Here is a 10022-nt window from a genome sequence, read left to right on the forward strand (position 1 = left end):
CACCAGTAAATGCACATAATAAGAGACCGCATTTCACCAGTAAATGCACATAATAAGAGACCGCTTTTCACCAGTAAATGCACATAATAAGAGACCGCTTTTCACCAGTAGAAGCACATAATAAGAGACCGCTTTTCACCAGTAAATGCACATAATAAGAGACAGCTTTTCACCAGTAAATGCACATAATAAGAGACAGCTTTTCACCAGTAAATGCACATAATAAGAGGCAAATTTTCACCAGTAAATGCGCATAATGACAAATAGCCAGTGTCCCCAGTATATGTAGCCAGCCTGGACTCCCTTTAGGCAGTGAGTGACAGGGAGCCAATTTAGGCAGTGAGTGACAGGGAGCCCCTTTAGGCAGTGAGTGACAGGGAGCCCCTTTAGGCAGTGAGTGACAGGGAGCCCCTTTAGGCAGTGAGTGACAGGGAGCCCCTTTAGGCAGTGAGTGAGAGGTAGCCCCTTTAGGCAGTGAGTGACAGGTAGCTCCTTTAGGCAGTGAGTGACAGGGAGCTCGTTTGAGCAGTGAGTAGCAGGGAGCCCCTTTAGGCAGTGAGTGACAGGGAGCCCGTTTGAGCAGTGAGTGACAGGGAGCCCCTTTAGGCAGTGAGTGACAGGGAGCCCCTTTAGGCAGTGAGTGACAGGGAGCCCCTTTAGGCAGTGAGTGACAGGGAGCCCGTTTAAGCAGTGAGTGACAGGGAGCCCCTTTAGGCAGTGAGTGACAGGGAGCCCCTTTAGGCAGAGAGTGAAAGGGAGCCCCCCAGCCACCGCCGCTCCCGCTCCCCCTCACCTTGCAGACCTCAGGATCAGCGGCGACCCGACCAGTACGAGCGGGCGCCGGACGCACCCGCTCTATATGCAGAAGTGATGTCACTTCCGCATATCAGTGCGGGCGCTGGGTCCTAGCGCCCGCACGATTGGTCGCCACCTGATCGAGGTCTGAGTGAGGCGCCAGGAGGGAGGGGGCTAGCAGCGGCGGCAGCCACAGGGACAGAGGGAGCGGCGGCCACAGGGGTGAGCAGCGGCCGGGGGCCGCCTGTCAGAGACAGGCGCCTGGGTGCAGTGCACCCGCAGCACCCGCCCAGGCTCGGCCCTGAGTGTCACAGATTGCCAGCAGACTGTCAGCAGAAATAATAATGAACAATTGACTGGGCCAGCTATTGTTTAGTGTCTGTACACAGCTGTTAAACTCTGCCCTTCAGGAGCGGTTCATTCTCTGCTCTGCATGAACACAGCCAGGACTTACCACAGTTTATGTCCATATTTCACAAACACATTTGCTTTAAAAATGTTCTTCGTATCACTTCCATGCTTCTGCCCTATTAATAAAGTTGGCACATAGAATCATTTTGCCAGCCAGACCAATAATGTACTTGCCAGGCGGCATCTCTAAACAGCACTGTCACGAGGGATCCTTCTGTTTACATGTAGTCTGCCTCACCTGGTCAATGCCAACCAGTTCTACTGTAAACAGCTGATTAATAATAAGCACAGCATCTTGTTTCATATGGTGAAGGCAAATGCTAAGTAAACATTAGTGTTGGGTGAAGTGTCAAAGATAGATCAAAATGTTATTTATATAAGGCGTATTTAAGGTTTTAATCCTAAAAAAATTGTTGGTGTAAGAAATTAATCTACAGCAGAAAAAAACAAGTACCTGCAGACATTTAAGGGTGCCACATTAAAGGAAAACTCCATTAAGTGTAATTTCTAACAAAAATATGGTCTTCAAAACGTAATCATCTGCCAAAGGTTGATGTAATTCTATATGATGTAAGTTAATATAATTCTAATTCTATGTCTTCTTTAGCTGTGTTTGCTGTTGACTGTGTATCAGGAGAGCAATTTTGTGTCTCTTTTCAATAGATATTTTAAAAACTATTGTATTTTAATACTCAGCAGTAAGCTAAAGCTACACTTTTGAAGATCCTTACCCCATTAAACCATTAAAGCGGGAAGCCCCATTTTACTTTAAGGCTTTTTTTTTCAAAGATATCACATTAATGTGTTTTTTTTTTCATTGTATGAGACATACTAGTAAAGCTAAACAGTAGTGTTAGTAGTAGTAGTGTATCCATGTGCACTACATAGCCCTACTGTCTTTTTTTCAGGTTAGAGCTATAGTTTAATTCTGGAGTGTGAAACAAAATAGGCATTATTCACATTATCAGAGGTGTCAGGACAGTCCTTGGTAGAATCAGCCCTGTTCCAGTTCTTCTGTTTGTCTTTGTTTACTGTAGAAAAATTATTAGCTAAAGGCATGAGAAAAATTCTTTGAACAAGGTCTACAGGCTGCCACCAGCCCAGACACTTCTGATGGGCACCTCTGGAATGCCAGCAAAAGAATTTGGCACAGGATTAATTACATCAACAAAGGTCAAGCGTTGGGATATTTATTTTTGTGCAGTATAACGAGAGTGGCGAAACTTGAGGTCACACTGAATGTTGTGCTTGGGAATTCTATGTCTAAAAACTGCAAAAATATAGATTTACTAGTAAAGCAAAAAAAAAAAAAAGCAAGGTAATATAAGTAAGGTATACTACTACTAGGATCCCTGTTACTACAGCCTTAACAGATCACTGTTCCGGGAACAAAATAAAACTAACTATTCCCACTGTAGAATTACAGCACAATTCCAGGACTGCAGGCTAAAAACTATTCTGCACTACATCAATCCCCCTTACAGGCACAATCCTCTTATATAATATCTTTATAGGTTACTGCCCACACTGTATATTTTGATAAAGAGTTATTTTATCGACTCAAAATGAACCATATAATAAATACGTTTTAGGTAGTATTTTAGGTTTTAGTGAAACAAATATAGTATGAAGCCAGCATTCTTAGCATAAATTAATTTGGTGCAAATGGGTTAAAGAGAATCTGTACTCTAAAATTCTTACAATAAAAAGCATATCCTTCTATTTATTATGTCTCCTGGGCCCCACTGTGCTGTTTCTGCCACTCCCTGCTGCAATCCTGGCTTGTAATTGCCATTTGTATGCAGTGTTTACAAACAAAAGACATAGCAAGTGATAGGCTGAGAGGAGCTCAGTGTGTGAGTCATACAGAGTGTGCAGGGGGCCGGAAGAGGGTGTGTATAGCTTCTATCCAATCACAAGGAGCACAGCACATTCCAGCTTGACTGCCTGAGCCCGACAGAGCAGAGAAGATTAGATCATATAACAGAGATAACACAGCCACTGTGCAATTAGGAAAGGCTGCAGTTAGACAGAGCACATTAGAACAGGTATAGGAACTTATAGGATAGAAGAAATAAGGATGAAAATTTTGTTACAGAGTCTCTTTAAGCATTTTAGAAGCAGTGACATTTCAAAAACACATTGATAGGTATGTTTCAATTCCCCTTCCTATTGTATACTGTAAGGCCTGGCACATCCAACACCTTCTTAATCAGTCCCAATGCCCCCTCTGTGGCCCATCTCTGCTCAGCTTGGGGAGACTAGTTGCATCTACCCAGCATGTTGTTACACCCAGGCCTTAATGCGCAAAGTATTGGAACTGATATGACAGAAAGCAGAGGTGTCACCAGAACTCACTTGACAGGAACACAGGTAAGGAATAGTCGGGCAGTCCAGGATCATACATGTGAATCAGATGACTATGAACCAGGGGATTAAGCAAAGGTGAAGTCCAGAAAAGCCAGGAGTCATTCACAGTAAATCAATTCAATCGTCAACACAAGGGATAATCGGAAGTTTAGTCAAGATACAAGCAAAGGGTCAGTCCAGGCAGTAATCAATAGAGTAATCAGGGTTCAAGCATGGTAACAGCAAGAATCAAGCAAATATCACACCCAGCAGCTAGCTCAGGCGACTAACGCTATCACGGGCAACAAGTGTGCACAAGAGCAGAGCATTTATACCTGAATCCACCAATCAGATGCAGCCACACAACCCATCATCCAATAGAACCAGCTTCACATCTCCAGTGATTGGCTCTAATGCAGAGAACAATCACTTTCTGAACTCAGCGTGAGAGATTAAGCTAAGTGTGTAGCCATGTGCATCCATCGCCCAGCAACAACAGATGAAAACAACACCTACCGGGGCGTAGCAATAGGTGTTGCAGAGGTTGCGACCACATTGGGGCCCTTGGACCAGAGGGGCCCCGAAGGGCCCTCCCTCAACTGCAGTATTAGCTCTCTATTGGTCCTGTGCTCATAATAATCAGTACTATAGATACTTTGAATAGTAGTTATCATTACCAAACTGTTCCCCATCCCCTTCTTGCACCTCTGACACTGTAGTTGCCATTAGCAGGTTTTGGTGCTCCGTATCAATTTTTATGTATAGAATGCTTGGGGGGCCCCAATGTAAAACTTGCACTGGGGCCCACAGCTCCTTAGCTACGCCACTGAACACCTAAAGTCGTTGCAAGGACTTAAAGTCATGTGATTGACGCCAATTCAACACTTCAGATACTTTGGCTGAATTCATGCCCAAACCAGAGTCAGACATCACATACCCATGAAAAGATACCTGTTAAGCCTCAAAAATTAATTTCTCCAGCTTGGTATAAAGATGGTCCTTTAATAATTTCTGCAATACTGACTTGACCTGGACACAATGTTCTGTCAAAGATGATAAATACAGAAAAATGTCATCTAAGTAAGTAAACTACAACAAATTTGCCCAAAAGTCACTAAACATATTAACAAAATCCTGGAAAACCGCTAGAACTTTACAAAGACAGAGGGGAAAAACAGGTTATTCATAATGCCTATAATGCCAATCTGGTGAATGCAGATTAAATTGTAGGCTCCCCCAAGGTACTATTTAGTGAAAATTTGGGTCACTTGAGCAAAAAGATCATCAATAAGTGGCAAGGGATACCTGTTGTTGACTGTGATCTTATAAGTAAGCTTCTATAGTCAATACAGGGTCGGAGATCCCCATCCTTCCTCTCCTCAAAGAAGAAACCGGGTTCGGTGGGAGAAGAAGGATGGATAAAAACCCTTGGCCAAATTCTCTCTTATATAATCTTTCATAGCAAGTTTCTTAGGGCCTGAAATATTATAAAGATGACCTCTGGGTGGCATGGTGCCAGGGCACAAGCCAAAGGGGCAATCATAAGGTCAGTGTGGGGGAAGATCATCAGCTGCTTGAGAAAAAAAGACATCACAAAAATCTTTATAAACTTCAGGTAATTGTTAAAGACATAAAGCAACACTTTGCAGAGGAAGCAGATGAAGACAATTATAATGACAGTACCCAGACCAACTGACTAGTTGTCTCAGCTTCCAGTCAATAACTGGTTTATGACGTCTCAGCAAAGGCAGACCCAACACCAGTGGAGTAGATGACATGTTTTAAAGATAAAAACTTTTTTGTATCTCACAATGAATAGCACTCACTTTAACTGGACATCAGGGGTGATGGTAAACGGCTGATTAGACTGTAATGGAGAATCATCAAGGGCTGTGACACACACTTCATCAGCTAAGGCCATGGCAGAAATACCCAATTTCTTAGATAATTTTCTACATCCGTGAAATTTCTGCAGTCCCAGAATGAACAAATGCATGCCTACACCAATTATTAAAATCCCAGTTAATCATGAAAGGTAATTGCAGATGTTTAAATGATTGAGGAAATACCTGGCCACCTAGGTGAGTTTCCCTGACCTCACCTAGGCGTTGAAGTTTTTACAGGTTCTTTTCTGGGTAAGCGCAGACCATATGCCCTGCACGCCCCACAGTAGAGGCAAAGGCCCTCAGATTGACGTCTTGCTTTTTGTGTAGCAGAGAGATTCGAAGATCCTAATCGCATGGGTTCCTCAGTAGACACAGAAGAACAGGGAGAAGAAGATGCTGAGGACTTAGGAACATCAGAGATCGCTCTATCATGCCGACACTGTCAAAGCTGGCGGTCTACTCTGATGAACAGGGTAATAGCTTCATCTAAAGTAGGTGGTGTGGGATGACTGACTAAATGATCTTTAACCATTTCAGACATCCCATGGAAGTATTGATCAAGACTATTGATCCATCCAAGTATTGATCCATCAAGTGGAAACAGGCCACCAACGGAACTCAGCAGCATTTTCCTCCACTGTGTTCTGCCCCATTTTAAATATCTTATCTTCTGTGAAAGAAGTCATAATAACATATGGGTCAGAGTACAAGATTCTCCTAGTTTAAAAAAAAAGACTCAGCCTCAGTAGTCAGGACAGGATGACCCTGAGATAGGCTAAAGACCCAATCATGAAGATCTCCTTGGCGCAGTGATATAATCAGGGCTACCCACTAAGTCTCGCACCCTGAGGCCTTGGGACGGACAAAGAAATGCACCATTGTCCCACCCATTGGAATTATTCCATCAACAAGTCAAATACATCTTTGGCCCTCTTTGGGCAGCCCTGAGTGCTTCTGAGGATGAGTGGATCCGTACTGCGCATGGGCAAGACAGAACTTGTGCAGTACAGAATCATCGTCTTCAGAAGCACTCAGGGATGTGAGTGCTTCTGAAGCCTTTCTGTGGAGTTCCACACATGGACAGTGGTGGAACGAGGAGATGGAGAGAGGACTGGTAAAGATCTATGGGATCCAGAGTCTTCCCTCTTCTTAAATGAGTATCTAAGTCTTTTTTTTTACCCTTGCTTCAAGCTTGTTTTAACAGGTTTGCTCATCCTCCTAAAATACTATTGTGATCATTGTTCCAAAAACCAATGTATACAGCTGCTAAGGTGATGTCATTTCTTGTAGCAAACTGCCTGATGCAACCCCTGGTCTCTGTCAGATCCATCTTGCATGATGTTGCTGTGAGTGTCTTTGGGTAGGTTACAGTAGGTAATAGGAATGGAAGCTCAGTTCTTTTCACAAAAGGGGTTTTGTACACACAAGCAGTCTTGCATGCCAGGTTAACATAAATGACCTGCTTATTTTGCACCATGAAGACATACAGTATTTAATTAGACTGCAGTTTGCTTTCTTAAAACAGAAAGAATTTGTGACAATTCAGGTTGTAGTGAGTTTGAGATGTCTCCCAGTGCATCACTGCTGAATATATGCAAATTAACCATTGTTGCCCTTAGAAGCTAAACACACCTCCAGAACCGCTGGAATGCAATGATGTGTCAGTTTGTTAATTTGTACAGAGCTATAATAATCCAACATGCATACAGACTGTTTCGGATTGTTTGATCCTCATCAGTGCATGGCATGGATTCATTTGGCTCTATGGAGTAGGGCTTGTAACACCGAGAGGTACAGACTAACCAGCAAGCTCATGGTGAACCAGAACTCAAAGAGTTCTGGTTCATCATGAGCTTTCTGGTGAACCAGCTCACTCCAACCTGAATTATCGCAAATTCTTTCTGTTTTAAGAAAGCAAACTTTTGTTTTCCTTAGTATTTTAGTAAGGGGGCTTTTAGGATCATTGTAGCCCCTCACACACTCCAATGAGTTCTGGTTCACCATGAGCTTGCTGGTTAGTCTGTACCTCTCTGTGTTACAAGCCCTACTCCATAGAGCCAAATTAATCCATGCCATGCACTGATGAGGATCAAACAATCCGAAACAGTCTGTATGTGTAACAATCTGCTAGGGTGTGAGGGACACAAGCAGACAAACAGATCTTTGACGGTCCCAGGAGGGGAAACGCCGTACACTACTACAGACAGTGGACAGAAGAAAGCAGCAACTGACACTGCAAGACAGAGACAGAGGAAAGTCAGGAAGATCGGGTCGGCAACAGATCAGATTGGCAGAGGTACAAAATCGGCAGGCAGAATCAGAGAGAGTAATCAGGCAGAGGTCAGCAACAGATCAGATTGGCAGAGGTACAAAATCGGCAGGCAGAATCAGAGTGAGTAATCAGGCAGAGGTCAATACAATAATCAATATAATAATAAGTATACTAGAAGGATAACAAACCTGATCTACTGTGTGTAATCCCCGGGGTCCTGCAGGATCAAAGCACACACGGAACTGACTATGGTCTGAAGCCTTCACAGATGTGTTAGCTAGAGCAGACAATGCGAGAATGAATGGAACGAGCTTAAAAAGCCTGGAATGGAAGGATAGTGTAACAATCACGGAAGAGACAGCTGCGGTGAACAGCGATACCACTGCAGCTGCCTCCATCTCCCTGCCTAGCGATCTATCCGGTCCTCGGGCGTCTAGCACGCCGAGGACGGGTTTGGCAGCAGTACATAGGGTTGCATTGTCGCGTGCACGTGCGCACAGATGAGACCTTTATGCGGGGAGGAGGCGCGTCAGCTGACCGGCCGGTCGGCTGATGTCAGAGGAGGCGCTCGCCGCTCCTCATTGGTTGATGAGAGGGGGCGTGCTGGAGGGGTCTCCTCTGCTTCTTAAGCTTCCCTGAATCACTCGCAACTTGTCTGCTGTTGCGAATACTTCGTGTTAGCGCTCAGACCTTAGATAGATCCGGTGTGCTTTGATCCGGGAGGAAATTTCACACAGTGATAGGATTGTTTGATAGCCATAACTATAATTGAATATTGTATTATCTGTGTATGACTCTTGCTCGTTCTGACTATTCTTACTCTCAGTGATTCTGTACTTCTGTCCATCTGATCTTGTTGCTGACTCTGCCTGTTAAAACCTTTTTGCCTTTGCCTTCTGACTTTGTACCATATCTGCCAGTCTGTTGCCAACTCGTTTAGTCTGACCTCTCTACTCTCACCAGAGGGCCCTAGTCTCTGGTGAGGGGGTTTGTACTGTTAGTGCCCACCAGCTCCTCTGGTGTGGCATAGCTACCTATCAGTACTACTGTTGCACCAAGCACTATACTTGCTATCACATCAGCTGTTGGTATACTTGTATTATTGGTGATTCTGCAGATCATCATATAATCAGGTATATATCTGCATTATAGGTTATACTGCAGATCACCTAATAATCAGAATTCAGTTACTTGCTGACACCAATCGTTACAGAACAGCAGACCAAAATGTCTATGGACGCACTGTGCAGCCAAGTTGGGACCTTGACCACAGCGGAGAACAATTTAACCGTGCTGGTCAATACCCAACAAACGCAGATCACCCAGCTGTCTGGAGTTGTGCAAGCTCTCCAGCCAGCAACCGCACCAGTGCAGTCCACTCCTGTTGTTGATCTAAGAATGCCTCACCCTGAAAAGTTTTCAGGGCACAAATCTGACTTTCAGAATTTCAGAAATCGTTGCCTCTCTTACTTTGAAATGAGACCTATTTCATCAGGGACAGAAAGTCAGAAGGTGGCCCTTATTAAAAGCTTATTTTAGGACCATTGTAGCCCCTCACACACTCCAATGAGTTCTGGTTCACCATGAGCTTGCTGGTTAGTCTGTACCTAATTAGACTGGATGATTTCTATCAGCTCACAGGCTTGCTAAATGCTAATACCCATAACTATGCACAAACATTAATATTATTCACAGTGATATATACAAACATAACTGCATGAATTGTACATTCCTCCCACAAAGTACACACTGCTGTACAATGTGGTTTCAAACATTTCAGTTTATTGAAAGTTCAGTGGTAGGCTTTTTTTTCCAAATAGCATTGTTCATATACTCTGAATGCTCAGGAAACCTTATAACTGTCATGAAATTCTAAGGTTTATTGTGTCTATACACTCCTTATGGTATAGTCCTGTGTGTTGGAGCTCCCCCATTTTTGGATCTTGTGTCATCCAATAATGCAGAAAGTAAGTGGTTGGCACTCCATTGGTATGTTCAAAAACCTTTATTTCATGCCGCAAAAGTTATAATCCAATATTTTGAGGCAACACTGTGCCTCTTCATCAAGGAAAACAGAGAAAATGTGTTGCAATCCAAAAGGGGGAGGTCTCCTGCAGGCTGCTGCCTGCCTTTCCCATTGGATCACAGGGAATTGCACTGTTTTCTTCATAAAGGGGCCCGTGTTGCCTCAAAATTATTTAAGATTATAATTTTTGCAGCATGAAATAAAGGTTATTGAACCATACCTTTGGAGTGCCAACCACTTACTGTCCACACTAATGTCAAGGTACATGGGCGAAGAAATGTAA

This window comes from Hyperolius riggenbachi, chromosome 1 (genome assembly GCF_040937935.1).
Source record: "Hyperolius riggenbachi isolate aHypRig1 chromosome 1, aHypRig1.pri, whole genome shotgun sequence".
In the NCBI taxonomy this organism is placed as follows: Eukaryota; Metazoa; Chordata; class Amphibia; order Anura; family Hyperoliidae; genus Hyperolius; species Hyperolius riggenbachi.